We start from the raw sequence: 24,015 nt of genomic DNA, 5'->3' as shown, positions 1-24,015 counted from the left end.
CTAACCTATAGATAATACATATGTGTCGTCAAAGCTAGCATGAGAATGAAAGCCACGGACTTTGTGCATCTGATAGTGTCGTGCAAAACCAGTATGGGAATTGTTTGTTGTCTTTATTTGGTTGTCTTCAAATCTTTCTTGTTCTGATGTTCTCAACTCTTTGTCTGGTAATTGGTAGACTCTTCTGGTGACTTATTTTAGTAGTCAATTTGGTGAGGATAGCATTAACTAGAGAATGCTAGCTGGTTGATCTAATGCACTAATGTGGATAAACTCTGCCCCGTTGGTATTGCAGCTCTTTGTACCTGTGAAATACCATTTGTCACCTTTGGTGATTAGGTAAAAACATACATGGTGTGAGGAGTAAGAGAAAAAGCAATACGTTGACAACAAGTTTGTGTTGTCTTTTGGACCTTTTTTTTTTTTATTCCTTTGAGACTGCAGGGCTGCAATGACTGTCCAGCTGGCAAAGCGAATGGTGTCCGTCTCTCAGGGATTTCTAGATGGTCTCATAACTAATCAGAAGGGTTTATTTATTGGGGCTGCAGTGACATAGATATATGACAGAATAGTAGGGGCTTCAATTGGCCATTCAGTAGCAAAACCAGTTCCCTTGATGAATATTTGCTTGTTCCCTGGCTGTATTCCTGATTCCCTTTGAGAACAGGGGAGCCTTTTAGGCTGCCCTGAAATACACACCTCCTGTATCTCCATCAGTAAATTCTGAAGTGTAGGTTTCTCTTCCTCTTTTGTTTTTGAACACCCAAAACCAGAGGAACTGATCAAATACAGGCTTACTGGGTAAATAAGGGCATCGTGGGATGGGGGAGCAGCACAGGGCAATGCCAAGGCTGACTTGCTGCTGGGTACCTGGCGCGTGAGAGGGTTTGAAGTTGGACTTCCCTGGAAATTGCCTGGCCTCACACTGACGCGGAGAAGGGGGGGGGGTTCCCTAGTCTGATCACGATTTCTGCCTCGCCAAAGGTAGAAACCTTCTTAAGCTTGTAAGGTGTTTTTACAACTTTTCTTTAGCGTATCACTGACGCTCAGAGCCTTCCCCTATGCTTTTCTCTTGGGCATGGTTGTTGTCCAACACCCACCTGGTAGATGGGCATCCTCCAGCTCAAAGGTTACCATCTGCTTTTGGTTATTTTAGAGGTGTGCAGGTGTGACGGGGGGGGAAAAACCCACCACAAAAGAGTTGAGTGACAGAGAGGAAAGGCTCCTGTCTTCAGTTGCAGGACCTCTGCCCCTCCAACTACAGCCACCTTCTCAAGGAAGCGAGAGAAATTCGCCAACCCACCGTCCTGCTGCCCCTGTGCCTGGTTTCAGCGGTACTTCTGTTTGTGCAGCCAGAAGGTGGGATGCCCCCATAGATGGTTTGAAAATAAGAAATACCTTACATATCATCGCTTTAATGCAAACCTTAGTCTTCCTTACTGTTGCACGTATCTCTAAGTTTTTGGCTGTTGTAAATGACAAAAAAGCCTTATAAACAGGAATTTTTTCTTAGAGAATGTTTTTGCTTAAAATACTTTGCAAAAATACAAGTTCCTGCAGCTAGAGTTGTTTGCCAACAAGCACTATCACTTCTTCATTTTAAAACTATAACGTATTCATAGGTCAATGGAAGACCCATTTGGTTATCTCTCCCCCCCCCCCAAAAAAAAAAAAAGGCAGGAGAAAAGCTTTAAAAAGCTGTTTGAGAGACTTTGTTGACATTGAATTCTCGGAAGAGCATTTTGTTTATATATCTATCTATATACGAAAGAGAGGAGGGTTTATTATCCTGCAGGTTTGCAGGGGGGAAGAAGAGTGATGTGGTTGTCAGGCAGTCTACCCGATGTCTTGCTGTCCTTCTCGTAAGTTCTGTGTTTGTTTGATGCTCTTATAACCCTTTCCCAGGCAGTGGGATCGCAAAAGTTAACTTGTTTACAGCTGGTACACAGCTTATGTTGGCCTCCCTTACAGCAACACAATGCTTTCCCCAAGTCTTTTCAAAGAAAGCTTTTCTTCCCTCCTCCACTTAGCACAGGTTGATGCACTTTATGTTTGATTAAACATTTTTTTTTTTAAAGACTGGAATGCTTGTTCTAAAAAGACTCCAGGCCAGTGAACCGTCATCCTGCAAATGCTCTTGGGATCCTGACTATCTGCATGTTGAGTTTGCTGTGCTTTACAAAACCATGAAGTCCCACCTTGCCACTGAGATACAGGTACTCTCTCTGTTTCACAGACAATCAAGACACCGATTGCAGTGGGTACACACGTGCAAATGTGGGTAGCAATTCTGTGACTGAAAACGTGAACTCAACGTGTGTTGCGTGAGCAAGGCTGTTTCTCTACAAACTAGTGTTCAACTTCATCCCATTCACAAGCCCCTTCTTTCTTGCTTCTGAGAGATCTACTCTGATATGGCTCACCTGATGAGACTTAAAGCAGCTATCAGTCCTTCAAGAAATTTGTTTCGGGAACTATGCTTCAGCCTTTTCCTGTCCTCCTCCCAAGTATGAGATTTCTCCCAAAATTTACATCACTGTTTTAAAAAGTATTGGGTTGCAGTCCAGCTGGAGTTTGATGCCATTAGACATGGGAGCCTACTAGCTTTCCAACTGAATGCATAGCTTTGGCTTTTGGCACTGTAAAACTCTGACATCTCGCACATTAAAATCACAACAGTATTATGTAAGGAGAAGTTATTGGGGGTCACTAGCGGAGCCTTCTAAGACTTGGTTAAAGCAGCCTTGCGAGTTAAAATGTTTGGGCTGACGTCCTCTTCCCGTAGCTTTTTGACGGTGTAAGGATGCGGGTGCTGTGTCCTTTCCCGGTCGTCTGCCCTCGACTTTGCTCAGGCTGCGGCTCTGGCTCCGAACCTGCTTCTGCCACAGCAATTCACGCTGCTGCGGGGACCCTTCGGGCGGAAGGCTCAGCCTTGCTCAGCACCGGCTTTCACCCTCCCTGCTGCTTTGGGGTGGGACTGGAAGGAGAAGCTGGGGGGCTCTGCGAGCCAGCTGCTCTGGGCTCCACGGCAGCTCCTGCGGCAGCGGGGGGACAGGAGTTGTGTGGGAAGGTGGATACCCAGAAGGGCTTCAAAAGCCAGATAAGCAAAGTCTCTGCTGTGGGCACCCACTTGTTTATGTGTAACTTGGGAGTCACTGTTTCAGTTGGCCTTGTTATTCTTTACCAAAGGACAAGTAAAACTATGACAGCAGCTGGTGGTGACCAGCAAGAGACAGAGAGCAGAATAAATCCGGGGGAACCTTTGAAATGTTTGTTAATAACAAATACTTAATCCTGGTGTTTAACAAAGATGCAGCTTACACATGAAAGATGCCATACTCAGACTCTTCTGAGCGGTATAAATGCTTACCATCAAGACCAAACTTTGCATACCGAGCGATCCTTGGGTATGAATTACAAATAAAGGGAAGGCTATTCAGACCTTGTTTATACTTCAGAAGGAATCAGCAACAGGACACAAGATAAATCTTTTAAAATATTCACATGCAATTGCCATGTCCGCCGACGTCTGTGCGGCAGGGAGCGTGGAGGTGACGGGCGCTGCTGCCGGTGGCACAAGCTGGAGCAGTACAGGTTGAGAGGGCAGAAAGGCCCCCCTGAGGCATAGACCAGATGGTGCTCGGCGCTTCCCAGGCTTGGGCGAAGCAGTGGGCCTTTCTGCAAAGGCTTTGCGAAGGACGGTGTTGTGGATGGTTAGCAGTTCAGACCCATTTTGATTAAAACGGGTTCTCAAAATATTTGCAATCGCTTTTATTCTACCCTTGTTCGTGGCAGGTTGTTCTTTGTAAAGTGATCGGTTGACAGGTGCCTGGGAGGTGTGGGGTCTGCAGGGGAGTGGAGGAGGAGGCGGTGGCTGCTGGAGGGTTCAGAGCCTGGGTTTGAGGAATTGGTTGGGGGGGGAAGCAGGTGGGCACCTTAAATTCAGGACTGTGCTTGGCTTATCCTTAAGCAAAATATCAAGGTTGTTTTGTCTCTTAAAAAAATACAAAAACACGTGAAATTTAGGATTCATCTGTTGAAGTTTCTTTTGTTAACTAATTGATATGTTGAGCATCCATTTTGAGGAGTTTGGCATGTTTCCTCTTAGCTAACCCAGAGCATAACCGCTCCCACTGAGCGGTGGTTAGTACGCTGGGTTTAGTGCACCCTTCCGTAACCTTTGGATATCTGGCTTCAGCGCTACACTTGGCCGTGGTGGATCCTCGCAAGCCCTATGTGACGCTGGACTGGTACACCTAATACAGCGCTCGCGTCTGTTTGCCCTATAGCTGGGAGCACTAGGCATATGCAGGTAAACATATTAACGAGCTGAAATGAGGAGTAAAGTAGTCGATAGTCAGGCTGGTATTGTGCGACACCCAGGCTCTGCCATGGTGACCAAGACGGCGTGATAGTTTCCTTATTGGCCACCATCTGTCTGCTCCTCGCTGGCGCCTCTTGGCTGGCGCTCAGCCTTCGGGAGCAGGGACCAGCGCCGCCCCTGCGCAGCACCCAGCACAGGGAGTCTCGGGTAAGGAAGGAGGAGAGGAGGATGCCTAGTAGGTTTCTGGTCACGGCTGCATGATAAGTTGTGTCATTAGATTTGTTTAATCACTTTAAAAAAATAAAAATTCTGAGGCAGCGTTTTCACTGTGTTCTAAAAGGTTTTGCATCTTAAATGCATGTATAAATTATTTATTCAGTGCACGAACTTTTTGCAGAAGTTCTTTCCTTTTGTGAAAGAAAGTCTTGTACCAGTGCCTATTTTTAGAATGTTAGTGTTTTGAAAATTTCAACGAAAGTTCTAGTGTTTCTGGCAGTTCTATGGTGTCATATGATTTGAAATTCAGACTTAAAACTTCTAATTTGGTCACCCAAAAAGAAACGGCATGTCAGTGTAGAGTCTTAGTCCTTTGTCTGAAATTGCAGCTATGGCCCTCAATGCCTCTTTCTCAATAAAGAGAAATGTAAATCAAAAATACTTGTAATGTTGCCAGCATCTTGTCCTAGCAATATCCCAGTGTACTAAATCATAAAATGAAGAAATATAGTACATATCTGCTGTCATATGAAAAATATATTTTTAAGTATATCTTTGCTTTATTCATGCTCCTCAGTGTTCATGAATTTACGCTTTATTTTGCTGTAGAAGCTGGTAGCCAACTTTACCTGATAAACTGTTTGTAGAAGAAACAAAAGACTGGGGAGTCAAGCTCCCCTTTTCACTATTACACCTGACTTAAGGATAATTTGTAGGAAATGAAAGATGAATGCGCATACGCTAACCTCTCTTAAAGATTGCCTGGCTTCTTTGTTTAGTAAGGATAAAACCCCCAAAAGAAACACTGAGGAGGCAGGAATTCTCTGGTAGTTGATCTATTTGTGTGTTAAACGTAGAATATTTTTAGCCTGAGATACAAAAATACATACTTTTGTATCCAAAGAGGCTGTTGCTTCCATTTATTTTAAAACCCTGGATAGGGAAACAAGATGTTAGACCTATTATAATGTGACCCAGTAATTAACATATGCTGGCCTGCCTCTGCCAAGGCTTTCCTATGAGTAATGCAAGTTGCACAAGTAGAGGAGTCAGGTTGTTTGTCAGTGAAGAACCATACATACATGCACGAGTGATCAGATCCTAAAGACGTCATCTGAGGATAGGATGTGAATCTGTGTTTCAATCTAAGAGCAATTATAGTTTATATGTCCTCTCAGCTGTGTTAGGTTGGGGGGGGGGGGGGGGAAGACCTCCCCCCCTGCCCCTGTTGCCAGTAAAATATTCTCTTGTCCAGTATTAAGAAAAAAGGGATAATGATTGATGGGAGAGGTTTCGAGTTTTTGGTTTTATGGGGTTTTTGTGTGTGGTGGTGGTGGGTTTGTTTGTTTGTTTGTTTTGTTGGTGTTTTTTTTTCCTCTTAATTCCCCAATTCCTGAGCGACGGGAGTGAGGAATCTCAGGGATGCTTTCAGCAGTAAGGACCCTCTGTCTCTGACTTTCAGAGACATCTGTGCATTGCAGTCACATCAGGTGAGTGCCGGGTAGTTGGATCCAACTTTTCCATTTGGATGGACCTTTCACAGCAGAGGAGTGGAGCGACTAAAACTGAAAATGTTTTCTCTATGATCAAAGCTAACTTATGTGAAGCACATACTGCATGTACTCTCTATAGATATGTTACTTCCACCCAAATATATACATTTTGCAGTTACATATAAGAAGTGGGGGGGGGTCAAAGGGTAGAGTAAAAGCTGAAATAAAAAATAATTTTAAAAAACCATAAAAACACAGGAGAGTTCAGCTTTTGCGTAGTGGATTTTTTTTTTTCCCTAACGAAGTGTATATGACCAATTCAGACCTATTTTTCTGATAAATATTACGGGAAGACAGATGGTATATTGTGGATTTAAATGACTGAAATGCATCCTCAGAATAGTTTGAAGGTCATATATTCTTGAACTCTGAAATGTGCTCCAGTTAGTGTTCTATTTAAAAGCAGATTTTGTTTCTTAACCTGAAAGCAGGCTGTTGCACACCAACTAAAGGTTTAATGGGGGCTCACAATTAGTGACTGCGCACTTCTCTCATGTGACCCCATCATCTTTGTTGAAGGGACTGGAACATGGAGAGAGAATAGGATTAATCAATATCTGTATACATGGCAAGTATTAACAACTTCCAAACACCAGAGGTTCTTTGGTACTTTATCATGATAGAGTAAAATGCATCCTCGTTTTTTCCTCTTAGAGAGTTGTTTAATTTGTAGTTTATATTTTGACACTACCTGTTCAGCTATAAATAAAGCTTGACTATGACAATGATGGCCTTCAGGCTACCTTTTGATTGTAAATTCACAATTGTTGTTTTTGCCTGGAGTGCCGTTTTTAAGCTGTGCGGTGTGGATGGTCTTGAAGAAAAGAACTTACAATACAGAAAGTGGGTTTCGGTGCTTAGAGTACCGATTAGACTAATTTAAGTTTGCCAGCCATAAAATATTTGGCCACCAGAAGCCAGGCCTATAGAATAATTTTAAATAATAATAAACTTGCATTCTTTTGCAAAATCTGCCTTTTGGGGCTTGTTTAGTGTTCATATTTTCAAGTTTCATACTGACTCGCAAGCACTAGAAACTCATTACACAAACAGAGATGCTGTTATAATCAGTTGACTCGAGGAGTGGAGCTTTAGAGTACACATGAAAGCAGTATTAGGCTTAGCTCCAGGACTCCTTTTTTACTTTCTGTTGCACTTTCGTACCATGTTCAGTGGTGGTAGGTCCACTTTGCACCCGGAGGCTGTTTGCCACCCTCTCTCAAAGCAGGGTGGTGCAGCTGGTAGTCATGCTTGGCAGCACTGCTCGCCTGTTTTTCAAATCATCGAGTGTCTTGTGGCTCCCCAAAAAGTTAAGGACTGCAGTGGGTCAGAACTTTTTGATTTGCAAATTTTTAATGCCTAGAAAACACTGAGATCTTTTAGAAGTGGAATTGTTAGATGTAAAATCTGCTTCCCCCTCCACTGCTGTTGTTCTAAAATGGGCAGATCTGGCAGGTTTTTAGGAGATGCTGGAAAACCTGGCTAGTCCAAGGGGAAAATAGCTGGCTGGGAAGAATGTGGTGAGAAAGGTGTAGCTGGATTTACCGCCTTGCCGACATTTTGGCCATAGAAAGTGAAATTGCTGAATTTGTTTTAATATATTTATTGTGCATTCAAATACCTGTCGGAAGGCTTTGTGATCTATGGGTACTATTTTTATCTTCATTTACAAATCAGCAGGTGTTCAAAGGCCTGTTGGACATCCATCCTTTTGAGGCATTTATGAGTAAATGTTTCTGGCTGTCATAATTTTGGTTGGTCAAGTCCACATTAATTGCTGCACTCTGTGCAGTTGTTCTAACATTTAAATGCTGCCTGCGAGTAGGTTTGATTAAAATTGCATCTCTAGGTGCACACTAAATACCTTTGATACCTCACCTACAAACAACTGTAGAATTGTTGGTGAGAATGACAGCTGCAGGCAATAAATGAGGACAGTAATAGAAGTCTCGGTGCTGGAGAGAGCATCATAAATCATGAGGCGAGAGCAGCGTGTGTGCTAACAAATCGGTGAGCAGCTGCAAACGACATTTTCCAGGTAAGAATTATTGTGCTCGCTCCTGATAACTGCTCAGAAACCACCTCTTCCTTGTATGTGGGTGACTTTGCCCCTGCACGGGTAGTCACGGTGGTGTAAGCTGTTGAGCTCTAGTATTTTGACTAGGAACGGTAAGTGTTTTGCATGGTGTAAGCTACGTACTGTATGCTGGACCTTGGTTTTCATCCAAGGTGTATTCAAGTGCAAGCGTTCTCTTTCTGGGAGGAAAATCCCCATGCTTTTTGCAGCTGACGAGTTATTTTATCTAGTTTCCTCAGAGACTTTGGAGAAATGTTCTTGACAGGTGGAGAGAAGGGGATGTATTTGGCTGGTTTTAAACTAGCTTGCTTTGTTAGCCCTTGCTGGGAGGAGGTGTATATCCCCTTAAAAAAAAAAAAAAAAAAGCTGGAATGATGCTGTTTAAGTCAAGGAGATAACAATCTAGTCACCCAGAAAACAATCTTACTCTTCTACTGTGAGAGAAATGAAAAGTATTTTAATGAAATAATGATAGGAAACAGATGGCAAAGGGCTAGCAACTGAAATGTTTTTTGAACACTAAAAAGTGTCAAACACATGTCCCATACTGTATATGCTATAAGCTAAAAGCATAATATGACAGAATATGTTTTAAAATGTTGAAGTCCTTTTGTATAAAAATTCAACCTCATTCTCTTGTTTTTTTGGTTAATTGACTTTAATCTTGATAAATTAAAGGCTTAGAAGTTTTGATGACCAGAAGTTACTGCCGCTTTCCCTATGCAAGTGAGTTTGAGACCAATGCCGCGCTCCAGAAAGGCATTGCCGTTGGCAGGCATTCATAGCTTTAATACGCGATCTTGGAAGACTACCTGTTCGAATTCATATGCCTTCAGTTTGTGACGGGAGAAAAGCTGCTAACACACGTGAGCTTGTTGTGATTGCAGTGGGCAGGGCAGCTCCAGCCTTGGGGAGCTGGGTGGCTGGCGGAGGTGCGAGGCTCCACCTGGCTCTCTGCCTTGGGGGAGCACACAGGTTCAAAATGCAGCGGTCTTGTATACACCAGGAGCCATAACAAGCGCTGCCGCTGCTTCTGCTACTGTAGATGTGATGGCAGTGAATTATGCCTGGCACTGGTGTCCTGTCCCCGCTGTAAAAGCTGTGCTTGAGTATCAACAAGGAGTTGAGATGATGCTTTCAGTTTTGCTATACTATGCTTATGGTTAGACTGCGGTTGTCTTCCTCTCGTACTTTAAACTGTTTACTTAAATCACGCAAATAAAACATTCCTAAGAAATGGTCCTTTAAACAGAATCATTTAAATATGGGGTGATTATGGGTCCCAGTTTACACGCACACCCCCACTGGGCAGCTGCATCAGGTCACTGATTGAGAAAAGGCTTTTGGTTTTTTGGGATGTTTTTAGTTTTCTTTTGTGTGGCTGTTTTTTGTTTGTTTGTTTGTTTGTTTTCTTGTTAAGGGTAATTTTCAGCTGAATTAGCTACGATTGATACCACTGTCTGCATGACTGCCTGGTCTCTGTATCAATGAAAGGCACCGTTGGGAACACCCCAGCCAGGCTGGTGGGAGGGCCAGGACCCTCCCCCTTGGGCTCAGCTCAACAGGCTTTAGGCTGTGACGCTTCCCCCAGGGTCTCCAGCCACCTTGCAGTTCCCCCAAACAGCAGCGAGTGTTTGCACGCACCTCAGAAGAGTACAGCAGCCTGGTTTTCCAGGAACGCTTTTTTTTTCTTCTATAGAATATTCTTCTGAAGGTGACAAATGTCCGAGAGAAGTTATTTTTCTGTGTTTTTATAATATTTATGTAACATACATAATGTGTTCAAACACAAGTTCATGTGCATTTTTGTCTAAGTCCTGTTGAACTGAATACCTCTTTCCAGCCTCACTTGATTTAATACTAAAATTGCTAAAGGGTACCACTCATCGGCTGGTGGCATGGTGATTTTTAGAAAATAAGCTGGAGTACGTGCAACTGCTCAAGCTTTGCTGCTAGCAGCACAGGGCTTTGACTGTGCTGTCCCTGGCGTGGCCACAGTCCTGCCCTTTCCCCCATCCCCTCTGCCGACAGGAGCTGCAGGGGGAAGGTGGACGGGTGCGCCAGGTCCCATCTGTGCCACTTGTCTCTTCCTTTGGAAGACGGTGAGAAGTGATGTGCCTTGGAAGTGGTGCTGGCCATGCCACTGGCACTGGGAAAGGTAGGGCGACGCGGGAGCAAGGGGCCATCGCTACGCCAGGGTGGGTGGCTTGAGTATAGGGCAGCATCTTTTATGGTTTTCCTCATTCCCTTCTCCTGGCCAGGAAAAAACAATACCGTGAATACTGTGGGAGCTGTACCATGATGCCCAGTATAAACATGCTGGTCTGTGAGAAAGATGGACAATCCCTGTTTCCATCCTCAGGCTGTGGTTTTGCACTGTCAGGACTACTTAAGCCTCTCAGTTCCCTGCTGCATGTTATTCCCACCCTTACGCTGCGTTAGCATCAATGTTTGTGCAGGTGCACGATGAATCAGACTGGTGAACTGATGAAGATGAAAACAAAAAACCCTTTTGTGTTTCTGTATAGGTTCTTCTTTCTTGCCCCCAGCCTCTTGGATCAGTTCCCCAGCCTGCCTCCCTGTGTGGCCACACAAATCGCCCTGCAAGCACCACGCGGGCAGCAGCAGAGGACTGGGAAGCCGAGCTGTGTGGCAGGCCTGGAGGTGGGAAAGAGTGCTTTAACTGGCACTCCCGCCTAGGAAAGTAAGATGGATCCACAACCTCACAATTAGCAGAAAATAATAAACCCAGCTCCTAAATGGATTGGATCGAGTGATTAAAACCACAATATTTTGATTTGCATAAACTTGTTTTCTTATTAGTACCAGAGCATCTGTTGCTGGGGGCAGGTAGATTCTCACTAAATTAAAACATAAATTGCATATAACCTTGTCTACATCAGGCACCGCTTCTTGTCTGTTAGTACAGCCCCTGGAACTGCTCAGGACTCCTGAAAACAAGAACCAGCCAACCAAAGAGAGCTTAGCTCTTCAGGACTGTACCCCTGCCTGACTCCAGCTGGCTCCTGCCTAAAGCCCTTCATCAAATGTATGAGCTTTGGAGGCTGGAGGCCTCTGCCATCTCCAGTGACGCAACCTGGAGAAGTGAAGTGATGCTGGAAGTGCTCAGTCTCCAGCTCTATCGTTGGTCCGCGGTTCAGGGCGCCGGGGAAGCGTGGCAGGGCCAGGGCTACCCACCGCGGACAGTAGTCCCCCAGCAGCCTTGTACCTCCCCATGCCCGGCTGGGCTGTGTGGGAGTGTCCTTGTTTTGGCGCTGCCTGGTGCTCTCCTGGGGTTGGGATGGGGTAGTTTGGGATCGCTGGAGAACCTGAGCCATTTAAAGCTCCCTCATACCTCCTGCAAGGTGGGAGGTAGTGTGTGAGCTGGCACTGAAACCAGCTGTGGTATGTCCCACTGGTTAGTTCCTCCAGTTTGGACAAAGTCCCCCCTGCCATGCGACTCTTAGAAATGTTTGCAGAAGGTGACTCTGGTTTCCATAGACTGGAAAGCCTAATGTGGATCTTACAGGACATGTTGTTTATTTTCCCCCCCCCTTTTTTTTTTTGGTACAAACTTCTTTCAACTGAAATGGATTATTTCCTTTCTGTCAGAACGGGTCATGGGAACTTTACACTGTACAATCTGGCAGGAGGTAGCACTAAGCTTGAAGCCCATCCTCCCCTACGGTTGGTGTGGCTAGAGGATACCTCTAGCACACCCACCCGTGGTGGAAGAAGCCATGGTGTATTGTCATAAAGTGCATGGTAAGATCGAAGGTTAAAACCTGGAAGGGGGAGCCAGGCTCCTGTTTGCAGCGCTGAAGTATTCCCGTGAACATCTGCTCTTCCCACCCTTCCTGCAGAGAGCCGGCGGCTGGTGGGCGACCTCCTCTTGGTGCCCGCGTGGGGCAGGCGGTCCAGTGCAGGCGGCTCCTTTCCGGGAGCCGTGGCCTCCGCCGAGGCCAGCTGGCAGCAGCCCCTGGCTCCGTGCCTCTCCTGCTCCCTGCTCAATTTTTGCAGCTTTAGAGCCTCGTTTGGGGGCTGAAGTGCCGCAGAAGGAGCTGCGCTGAAATGGTGCCTTTTGCATGTTGTGCGGTGCCTGACGCAGTGGGAGCCCTGGTTGTTGGCTGGATCTCCTGGGCACCATGATAATACAAATAACCTTTATTATTAAACTAAGCGTGTTGTCTGAATGCCAGTTGTGATTTTTGAAGTATTTTTCCTTATGTTCCCTAAGGACCATGGTGTGCCGTGTTTCTTTGCTCTTTGTTTTTAGCGGTGTTCTGTAGCTCCAAGTGTGGGGGCTTGAGCTAACGGATCAGCCCGCAAGTGGCCGTATCGCCTTAGGGATTGTAGAATAAGTTGCTCTGGCTGGCTTGTGGGTGTAGATGAGTTATATCTGTCGGGTGCCTTACGGTCCGAGGGAATTAAATGTCCTTCCTGATTATTTGGCACATGTTAGTTATTAAAGGGTGTTCTCTCTCTTTACGCCTTACGTGAATGAGGTGCCACGGACCTGTTGAACAGACATGCATAAACCAGTCATCTTCAGCTTTTGGAGAAAATTTCCCCGAATAAAAGCAAGTGAGAACCTTAAACTGGCCGGTATTTGCGTGCATTTAACCGTGGATGCTTTTAAGCCATCTCAGTGAAGTATTCTGAAACATTCATAATACCCGAAGTTAACAAGTATGTGCACATACAGGTGACCTGGGTCTAGGCTTTGTCCCTATGTTGTGAACAGATTTTGAGTAGGTTGCTGTTTGGGTACAAGACAGCACAAAGATTTTGATGAAGAAAATCAAGTTCAAATCGGAATACAGCTGCTCACTTTGTATGCAGATGTTCTGTACTGCCAACCTTTATCGTAAAATAGCTTTTAATAGCTCCAGTTACTTTTTTGAACTTTTTTAAAGTCACAATTATTCTCAGACCTCAGCAAAAAATAAAATGACTTATGGTTGAAAACAGAAATTGTGAGTATCCTCATGTCTTGCCTTCATTTTCTGTCAAAATTTTGGTTTTATATAAAAACTGAATTCTTGAAAAATGCTTAGTTCTATAAAGCAACTGATTCCTGAAAATGCCTGAAACAGGCCCCTGTTCCATTAAGTGCAATACATGCTATTTCTGAAAAATTGACTTTTTCAAATCATATGAAGGAGGCATCCAGAAATCTCCAAATGCTTTTAAGTTTTTCAAGTTTATAGACCTTTCTAAAAATCAAGGACGGAAATTCATTTATGCAGCGGCTTTGCTTTTTCCTTTCGTGATTGGTACTTTTTAATTATATTCCGAACAAATCACCATACTGAAATCTTTCTGTGTGTCAGGATATTAAGAGTAACATAGTATAAGCCTCTTCCATAAATATTCATTGTGATATTTTGTAACTGTATCTGTTGAGCAGCACTGATTGAATATAGTGAAATTATATTGTTTAAAATCCTTTTCATTAATATATTAAACTCTCGTAGCATATAATTGAAATCAGTTTGTATACAGCCATTTGATTTTCCTTCTCCAGCCTTATCCAAGGCAAGAGATTTGTTTGCATCCATTAATGTCATGTTAGGGAAATTTGGGCTAGAATTTGACGGGATGCTGTATTCTGGTAGCTGCAGGAACTGTACAGATTTCAGAAATTAATGGTGAGACTTCAGTGTATTACAAATTAATAAAAAGTTATAGAAGACATTATTTATATTGAAGCACAAAATAAATACTGAATTTTTTTTAAAGAGAAAAGTGTTTGGGGGTTTTGACTGTTGGTGAATCACTCTGCCAAGCTTTGTGGTTTTAAAGCCAGAATGCATACACTTTAAGGCATTTAATTTTTTTCTGTCCTATTTCACTATCAAAGGCTCTACACAAACAGAGGAAACTGGCAGATGAGCTGGTGTACAGGAGGAAATTGTTAAAGTAGCTAAGCACAAGTGCTATCAAATGCATAAACAAACCTCTAAAAGTAATGTTCATATTAACATCATTAACTTACTGTTTTTAAATGTTTCTTATGACTGATGCTGAAGAAGGAAGAGGCTAGAAAGTATGATGTTTAACAACTGGAAAGTTGAGCTGCGTACAGCCAATTTTTTTTGTTTGTTTGTTTCTTTTTCTCCTCTGTATTCCACGAGTCAGTGGGGAAGGCAAAGAGCAGGCTCAGCCCTGGGAGCGAAGTGCTGTGCCCTGCTCTGGGGATCTGGGAAGGGAACGCTGCTGCTCACACTCCCGAAACTTCTTTTGTATCTTTCCAAGTTTTAATCGTTGTGAATAAAACTTAGATTAGACTATTAAAGAGTTGTGGATTTTTTTTTTTTAATCCTGCAACTCATTTAAACCTCCCTGCCTGTAGAGGTCAAGGGTTTATCTGTGTGCACACCAGGGAAATGGCCACTGAAGCACATGAGCTGCCTCGTTGCTAACTCCTAAGTCAGTAACTCCTACGTAAGTTTTTGTGGGAAAGGAGTAAAATGGGTTTACAGCATCCATTTAATTGCTCAAATTCATCTGTGTGAGATTTCAAAATAGGTACAGTTATTTGAGTTTCAGTCTGACAATGTTTTTGTGGAACGCTAACCACTTAAAAGCAGCTTGGGGTTTTAGGTTTTGGATTTCCACATTGCTCCTCCTCTCTTTGCAAGCCAGGCAACGCAGGATAGGAATAATGCATGAGACTGAGAAAGCAGCTCGCTTCATTGACCCCAGCCACTCAAGAACCAGGTGATGTACTGAGCAAAAGGGAGGAAAATCAAAGTCACGATCCGGTAAATATTTATGTACATAGTTAAGGTTAGACGTAAAAATGGTTATTTAAACTTAGTTGAACTCCTTGCACATAAAGCTAAGAATGTGTGTAAATATTTGCAGTCTGGAACCTATTTCAGGTTTTTAAAATATTTAAAGTACTTTCAAAAATACTTTAAAAAAAAAAAAACAAAAAAAACCTTCAAGGCCCAGTGCTGCAACAAGATGTGTTCAGAAAATGCAAAACCAGCTGCATGGGTAACTCCTCCTGGCAGCAGCAGGCAAGGTAACATCTGGCTTACTGACCTGCGGGAGTCTTTTGTCTACATGTTCGGGCTCTCTCCGGCAAGAGTTAAGCGTTCAGTTAGAGGGCAGGAGGCTTGGCTTTGGGTCACTGAACTCGGGGCTTCGGTTGTCTGATTCAGCTAATTCTTCCCCTCCAGACTTCTCAAGTAACTTTGAACAGATAGCTTAGACTCCAAGTGCCTGCACATCCCAGTAATAAAATGGGGTTAATTATGCAATCTTCCGTCTCTTGCCTGGACTTCCCAGTTTTTGTGCAGAAGCTAGTTTCATAGTGCTGCTGTAAGATAAATAATTTGTGAGGTCCCTGGAAGTACAGGTGTTGGGCTACCTGGAAATTGGAAGGATTGCATTTTTGTAGGATCTCAAAAGCTCAGCGTATATCAGTCTTTCTCTTGAGAGCTCTGGTTTTTACTTATTTTATTAGCTCCTGGTGCAAAGGAAGCAATGTTATCCTAGCAGCCTGCTGTCTTCATTTGGGCCTTCCGAGTATTTTGTGTGTGTGTATATGTATATATTTTCTTAGTAGTGAGCGACTGAAAACATGTGCAAGCCAGCCATGTGCCGATGTTGTGCCGACTCCGGCTCTCACCCACCCGCCCACTTTCCTTCCTTCCTTCCTTCCTTCCTTGGAGACCTGGCAAACAAATTACAGCCTCAACGCGTGTGCTGCTCAGGCAATGGCCCGCTGGGGAAATGGATGGGGGAGAACATTTGGATGCCAGATCAGTGTCTCATTAGGCATTTCTTAGTGTATTTTACAAGTCTGCGGACAAACAGTAGTTAAGACTCAGATGGAGAAAAATTTATATGCTCCCTGCAGGAAAGGGGCGGCTGGGGAGTCTGCTGGATAGGCAGGGGTGTTGCTGCTGCACCCAGGCGGGTCCCACGTGGCCATTCAAGGGTGCAGTAGTGTGCCCTAAAAGCTGATGGGCAGGAGTGGGTGGGTGGCTCTCCTGATGATGAGTTTCAAAATGCCAGGTTAATTCATTGCTTTCTGCTTGGAGACGAGGTTTAACAAGAGATCCTGCACAAAATGTTGGGGTATGTGTGTGGTGCAAGTGTGAAATTGGGCTGAATCTACCCAAAACCTTCTCAATGAATGGTAGTTTGCAAAGTCATATGGTTGAATCAGATGACTTCAAATGTGTTTTTAAGCAAGGGTTAAAGGAAACATTGAGATTTTGTTTCCTTGTTGCTGTCATTGCTGTTTTACCATATTAGAGTCTTAATGGTAATGTTTTTCCTTTCTTTTTCACAAACAAGATGACCTTGGCAGCTAATGACCTGCTTACAGTCTTTGGCATGGCTCTGGTGGGGAGGGGGCATTCGTCATGTTTATTCAGTAATTTCACATTACGGAAGGAGATGCTCGACACTGGCTGCGAGGAGGCAGCGAGCGAAGTGGTATAAAGGGACCTCGCATCCAGGAGGAGGAGGAGGGTGTCTCCATTCTGGGGGGGGGGGGGGCGTCCCCCCTCAGTTCACATGCTGTAGAAGCTGGGGGGGGGAAGGAGGCTGGAGGGCATGGCGTGGGCTGATTTTTTGGGGGGTCCGCGCGCGGTGGTGGCAGCGACGCAGCTGCCTGGTGCTGTGGAGGCAGGGAAGAGCAGCTGGTCCCTCGCCAGCACGCTTGGGTGCTTTTTGCTGCGCAGCTGGAAGCTGAATGGCTTCGCTTCAGCAGAGGAAAGCTCGCCCCTCGGCACCCGTGTAACTGCGCTGTGCAGACCGCTGCATGGCAAAGGGGGGCCTGGGGTGGGGGGGGGGGCGCGGACGCAGACTGGCCGTCGCGCCGCTGCCTTGGCTGCCCTCCAGTGAAGAAATGGTTAAACGTGGCTGTGCATCTTCTATATGTCAAAAAAGCCATAAATAAGTAGTACCAGGCCTTCCTGACCCACATCGCGCTTACTGGCCAGAGAAATGTTTAGCGTGCTTGGTCTGCAAATACTTGGCGCCGTGCTCTGCCTCTGCGTACTGCAGCTGCGGTGCTGCAGTCGGGAACTTAATGAATAAAACCGAAGCTCAAAGCTCTTGGGTATAAGTTCTTTTTGTTGTTGTTGTTGTTTTTGTGGGGCGAGAGGGGGATAATTAGTTGTCCCTTCCCCCCCCCCCCCCCCCCCGCCCCGTTCCTCTGGGATTACCATACAAAGAGGTGTTACATGTGAATAGCTGCGCGCTGGTAATCAATAAGCTTGTGCCTTGGAAAGAATTTCTGACTTTGGAGCAAGTAATTTGCTTTTTAAGTTGCTCAGTTGTGTGGGTTTTTTTTCCCCCCCCCCCTTGGTGTTGGCTGTGAGGGAAACCTGGGTAAGTGGAAAAAAATCAGCGCAGGTCAGCGGAGGGCTCCTGTTGTCGGTGCTGCTGTCTGCCAAGGGGGTGGCGGGGAGGCTGCGACCACGTGAGCAGTAATTTTATTTATGTTGGTCTCCTTTCAAACTGTCACAGTAAATCTATTTTCCTTGTCACTTTGTAAATCATTATATAGGATTAGGCCTTTTACCAGCTTTTAAGAATTCTGCAGTCATTTTAAGGACTTTCCCCTTCCCTGGCTCAGCCAAGCGATTCCTATTCTTGCTAGTATTCCTCGCTATTTAAATAACGCCAGGCCTGATGAGGAGGAAATGGTCTCTGGAAGGCAACCGACATTTTCAAAAGAGCTGTTCCACAAAGGAGACTTTGAACTGCAGTAAGACTTTAAAAGTTAAATAATATTTTGAATGTTATAGTTCTAGTGTTTTCCTATTGTCATGGGAGACTTGGATGGTGGCCCAGGATTGCGGTTAACTTTGCCTCCACGCTTAGGCCTTATTTATTACCGCTGATGAGGAGATGAACTTAAAGCTACTTCACCTTTTTTTTTTTTTTTTTTGTTAACTTGTAAAATTGAGACTTCTTTTTTTAAAAGAGCTTAAAGTTTGCTTATTTTTTAATGGAGGGATGACGAAGATGAGCCATCTCTTGGGGGTGGAGGGGGCTGCGGCATGGCTGCTGGCACCCCACACCCCTCCGAGCCGTGTGGCGAGGGCGCGAGGCTCCCCACGGCACTTCCAGAGCGAGAGCAATGGAGGTAATTAAAAAAAGTCGTGTGGAAGGATCAGATGCCATATGCGGAGGTCAAAATTAGGCCCGTGAACATCAAAACTGAGAATGAGAGCTCTGCTCTCCTGAGGCGCGGGCTGCTGGGCCGCGCTCGCCCTCCCGCCGGCGGCAGGGTTTTGGCACTGTCTGGCCAAGGCCTTGTTCTCGCACGCAGCCGGCTGTGGTGAGCTGGGCAGATGACGTTTGTGGGGTGTTCGGGGCTCGGGATGCCTCAGCCCCGCGGGCGCGAACGGCCCTGCGTTCATGTCGTGAAGTGAAACAGCAGAAACCTTTAATCTTCTGTGGGGGGAAGGCCTAGCGGTTCAAAGGGGTACGTGATGGGGGACGCAACTCAGGTTTGTGGTTTTCACTTACGCACAGACGAGTCCATTTTCATCCAGGGGCCTACTGGAGGCGAAGCTTAAGGAGCAGTTCTGATGGAACAAGGTTTTTTTAGGAAATAAAGTTAATACTTTAAGGACTTTTATGCACTTACTAAGCTCTCAGAAAGCTGCATGAACTATGATAATAAAATCCACCATGCTGTCACATGCTGGTCAAATCATGGCCTTCATTGTTAGGCATGGGTTTTTCCTGTCGTCGTTCCCCCCCGGGGATTTGTTTGGCATAAGGTATGATTTATTTGACATCACGTAATCTGCATGCGGTAGTCGTGAACCCTTGCTTTGAGGACGCAGGGTCTACAGCTGCCGTTGGTCGGTGCAGTCTCCCAGGGCCCATCTTCCATTAGTATGTACTTCCTGCCTGTTCCCAGGAGCCTAATTATTAATATAATAATATGTAATAATGGCTTATCAGAGCAGATTATGTTAGTGTAACTTGCTTTTACCGTAAGTCAATGTGCGTTTGTTGGTTTAAGTTGAAAGCCTGGGTATGTTTCTCTGCTGAATAAATACTTCTTTCCAGCTTCCAAAAGGACAGAAATCCCTTTCTGTTTAACAATGTTTAGTGTCTGCTAAATGCAAAATAAATGTGGTTTCATAGTTGCATTTTTGGCCCAGGTAAAAATGTAATAAATGAAGCATGAGGCAGAGGAAGGAGAAGAACCTAATCAGATGCTAAAGAGACTTCATGAATATTAAGTACTTTCCACTTAAGCAGTCTTTCTAATAATCTGAAACATTAATATCGGTATGACTGCCTGCATCTACACCAGCTGCATAAGAGAGATAAAAGTCCCAGTTTAACGTGATTTTTATCAGCTTGCTCATGCTAGTGTTTGACCTACAGAAGCCGGCAATTTGCATGTTGGAAAACAGCTTTCTAACAAACAGGACCGGCTGTATGCGCAAATAAACAGTGTAAATGTCACATGGTTCTTGATCTAGGGAATAATGGAGTAACTGATGGTAGTTTAAATACTTTAGGTTTTTTGTTCCTGTCCCTTTCCCCCCCACAAGGTATTCAGCCTTAGTGCCTAGAGTTGTACTTAGCGATTCAAGAATAAGCCTGTAAGTGCATGTTGAATATTTTCTGGTAACTAATTATAGGAACTGTTTGTTCCCAAGTTAATGAATTCCCTATTAGAGTTGCCTGCATTCAGTCTGTTACATGTATTGCAAAATAATGATTGTGATGTTTTGGGTTTTTTTAACGTGTGTGTTGTAAATATAAGCTGTGCCAGTAAAGTAGAAAAAGGTTTGGTTGTGACCATCCTCTAAACTGTCTGTGGATATTTAAATACATGCTCATTGCCATCAGGAAGATACTTGGAAAGTTCTGCTTCCTCAAACCAATTGTGTTTTCCTGCCTGGTTTGCTTGTTCTTTTGGATACACCGAAAGTGAATGCTAACAAAGTACCTGTTACATTTGATGCCAGATATAAGTACGGGTGAAAGTTTCTTACACATGTTTAAGTGGACAACTAGATAGTGTTTAAAAACAAAAAACCACACCACCAACCAAAAAAAACCCCAACCCATGCTAAACCTCCCGCTTTGGGCTTGTCTGTTCGATTTCCTGCTCAGGAGGGCTGGTCTGCTCTGCCCCTTCCTCCGACATTTCTGCTCCTGTTTGGGAGCTGCTGAACCGTTTGCTGTACTGAAGTGAACCAGGACCCGTTCCGTTTGCCCTTCGCGTTGGCAGGCTGTAATCTGTAAGGGATTAATAGCAGACGAACTGTCCCTCCGGCAGGCATCAGGTGGGCAGTCTGGAGCAGGGCTCTACCTCTAAACTGGTGAATCGGAGCACGGTTAAGATTGGGATCCATTTTAGACAGTACTGTAATTAATACCGGTAATTCTTCTGTCCGGATACGTTCACCCTTTGCTTGGGGAGCAGAGCCTGGGAGTAGGACGCAGGCGAAGCCAAGTTCATATATGTTCCACAAAGGTAAATATGTGGCATGCCTCTAAAACAGGGGACTGCAAGAAAACAAGAAAGAAAAATGGAGCAGCATTTCCTACCGCTTGTTTGTGTAAGGTTTGGGCTGCATTGCACATCTGGAAGCAGCTTGCTACTCTCAGTGCATTCGCTAGTGATTAGCTTTTTTTCCTGTAGTGCTTGTAATTCGAGATCTTGCTATGGAGTTAGGGAGGAGTTCCTATAGAAGCAGATACAGTACTTTCTTCTGTAGCAGGTTTTTTAAAGCATTCATATTGATTGGTTTGAAAATCTATCTCCTCTAATAACTCGAATTCATTTCTTACAAAACTCAAAATGACTAAATGCTGTTGTCAAGTAAAAAAAAAAAGGAAAAAGGTAAATGGGAAAGGATCTCATTCTACTTCTGCAGCAGTTCTTGTTTGTTCCATCTGATGTATTCCTCTTGTCATTATGTTGCAGACCTTGTCTATCAAAGTAAGTGGGTAAACCACTCTTAATACAGGTGCTTGAAAACACTTTGTTTATGACCTTTGGAAAAGTTGAAGTTAAGAGATTAAAAATAGAGAAGGAAAACTGTATTTTTCTCTTGTTTTTTTGGGGAGATATGGAGCCTTAAAATGACTTTTCTTAAAACTGTGACAGCATTTGTTTGTTGTCTTTCAAACCTAAAAAGTGACAGGAATAGCTCTCTGTTAGGTGTCGTTACCAGGCTCGCTGAAAGAAAAAAAAACCAGTAACTTCGGGGACTTCTGGGAATAGATGTTGGATGGTTCATGGAGATCCTTTCCCAACTGATATTTGAAATTTCAACTTACGTATGTATTTAAAATACTTGATTATGATTCAAAAAAGCCCCTGCGAGCTTGATTTGTTGTATTGCATTATTGCATCTTTTTACGAGCTGTGATGGTAATTTGTTTGTTTTTTAAGTGAAGAAAGCCTTCCAGGATGAAAAGGACAGACTAAAGTGGGCTATTTGCTGCAAAGAAAATGTGTACTTGTTCTTTATGGTACCTGTGGAAACAATTTCGGTCTATATGGCAATATATTTTTAAGTTATCTTCTCCCCCCCCTCCCCCCCGGGTGATTTTTATCTGGTGTCAATAGCAGGGATTTATGAGACTTTGGGAAAACTGCTTTTTTGGGGAGCTGAAGACATCATGTGTCTGTTTGTAGCTTTCTTGGCCAAATTAGTGAATATTAGTGGTGCACTGTTTATCGCACCATAATGTGTAAGCCCTTATAGTTATGGACCAATAACTCATGGGTTACACAGTGGTGTCTGAGTGATTTGGAGCTCTCCTGGAGGGAGAACAGAGTGGCATGAAGCTGTGGTAACCATATTTCACCCTAGTGTTTTGTGCATCAGCTGTGTAGCATTTTTAGTTATTGCTAAAATTTGTGGTAGGAAGCTGCCTGAAATGAAATGTGAGGAACTCTGTATAATAATAAAATCAATTGGACTGTTTCCCCAGTAATTCTAGAGACTGATGCATCATTAATGTTGGTAATACAGTGGCTGTCAGATCACAAACTTCTCAATAAATGTGCAGCTGGCAGGCTTTGATGGAAATTGGAGGCAAGCAGAGAATGAGATTTAGGGCTTTGATATATGGGGTGTCAGCCATGTGATGAAGTTTTTATCAATTTCTGTCACTTCTGTCTCTTATGCTCACTACATATGTGGTCTTCCTTGCAGTTTCAGGTGGTGGCTGAAATGATGACTGCATCTTTTTAATGTTTAGTAATAGAGATAGAGGTTAAAAGAAGAGCCAACTTCACTTTTACATACGTTGTTCTGTATATGGTGGTGTCACATCAGAAATGTAATGCAGTAATCGGCTATTATACAGTTAGTAATTTATTAGACGTGATAATGCTTCTGATGGAAACTGGAAGCAGAACTAGTTATCAAGGAACTTGCACGAATACAACAGCAAGGCAGTTGTTTAGTATCCTAATGAACAACCTGTACTGGGGAGGCATCAGGAGAACCAGTCGAGTGGTTTTTCCAGTCCTTCTGACTCTGGTTTTTTTCATGTTTGTATTTTAAACTGCTTATTAAATCAGGATTTCTCCATATCTTTAGATTAACCCATTTGACAGACTTCCTAGACCTAGAGCAGTTACTTGAAAAAATCAAATGGGTATGTTGCAAATCCCTGTCAACGTTGATTTAGGTCAGAATTACATAAACAGCTGGGAAGTGGCACAAATATCTGCAACATAAAGGAAAAATAAACAAACCAGTTTGCTAAGAGTAAATACTGATAAGGACGTTTGAATTTGAACACCATCCACTTCTGCGTTGCGAGGAACACAAGCTTTCGTCATGGGCTACGCTGATTTACATGTTCACTAAGTTGGGGTGTGAGTTTTCCTCTCTTCACACTCTTACAACAAAATGAGGTCTCCAGAAACACAAAGCAAGCCCTTACCCATTATAGGGGTAAGTTTGTGACTTTGCATCGCATTAGCAATAGTTTTGGGTGGCTCTGGGCCAAAGTTGGCTGAAATAGTTTCCCAGTTGTAACTCCTTGCAAGCAGTATAGGACAAGCGTGTGCACTTTGAGCTGCGCTGTTGCAGGGGAGGGCATGCCCCCTTGCACAGAGTTGTTGTTAATTTCTGGTCTCAGCAAACTTTGGGGGAAAATGTTTCTCTTGTTTGGATTTTTGACATGAAAAAAGTGAGCGTGCAGATGCTTTATACATAAACCTCTAAAGCATAATGATTTCTCCCTTGTCCTACCTCCACACATTCTTCCAGGGAGGATGTAACTGGTACTTCTCATGCCTGAAATCCCATGGAAATTATTAGTAATGTTATCCTGCATAAAACATGTTACAGGAGTTTAGTTAAAAGAAATGCCCTTTAAAAAATTGATAGGCTGATTCTCTGTGGGCAGGTATCAGACTTAGGCTGAAAAAAATTCCACTTTAACCCAGCTCTTTTTCAGTAGTTTGGAGCTCGCTAATGCCTTATCCACATTCCTGGATTTGCTGTCGTTTTAGCTATGATGATTGTTTGAGCTGTGGTCAATTGGCAAAAGTTTGAGCAAAAGTTTTTGACCCACTTTGCCCCCTTGGGATTGCTTGCATCTGTACAAAAGCAGTTTTTTAGTTCTGAACACCTGCAGAGAAGGCAAGGTAATGTGCCTGCTGATTCACAGATGCCCATTGTAGCTTAGTGGTGTTCCTGTAGGTTGTGAATACTTAAGATTGTTTGGGCATGCTGGCAGTTTTGGGCAGGGCGAACAGAGGATTTGGTTCCGAGCACTGAGAGGAGTTGCCGCATCTGTAAGCGGTGGGTTCAGTGCCTCAAATGATCTTGTAATTTATGTGTCCCAGGAATTTGCAGTGCATATTGGTA

General features: G+C 43.9%; 1 protein-coding gene across 8 annotated transcripts in view; it reads left to right on the top strand.

The window, feature by feature from the left end:
- The window catches only part of ZMIZ1 (zinc finger MIZ-type containing 1), a 364,718-nt gene that overhangs the window by 5,741 nt on the left and 334,962 nt on the right, over nt 1-24,015 (top strand). For 2 of the 8 annotated variants that reach the window (XM_076338402.1, XM_076338391.1), the window contains exon 1: nt 20,391-20,651. The exons of 5 other annotated variants lie outside the window; for them this stretch is intronic. The gene's annotated coding sequence lies outside the window, so the exon portion shown is untranslated. Of the gene's footprint in view, nt 1-14,820; nt 14,894-20,390; nt 20,652-24,015 lie in introns of those variants that run through there. One more of the 8 variants, XM_076338392.1, reaches the window with a different exon arrangement.

This window comes from Aptenodytes patagonicus, chromosome 5, assembly GCF_965638725.1.
Source record: "Aptenodytes patagonicus chromosome 5, bAptPat1.pri.cur, whole genome shotgun sequence".
Taxonomy (NCBI): Eukaryota; Metazoa; Chordata; class Aves; order Sphenisciformes; family Spheniscidae; genus Aptenodytes; species Aptenodytes patagonicus.
The sequence above is the reverse complement of the archived record's forward strand: the minus strand, read 5'-3'. Positions and strand labels throughout refer to the sequence as shown.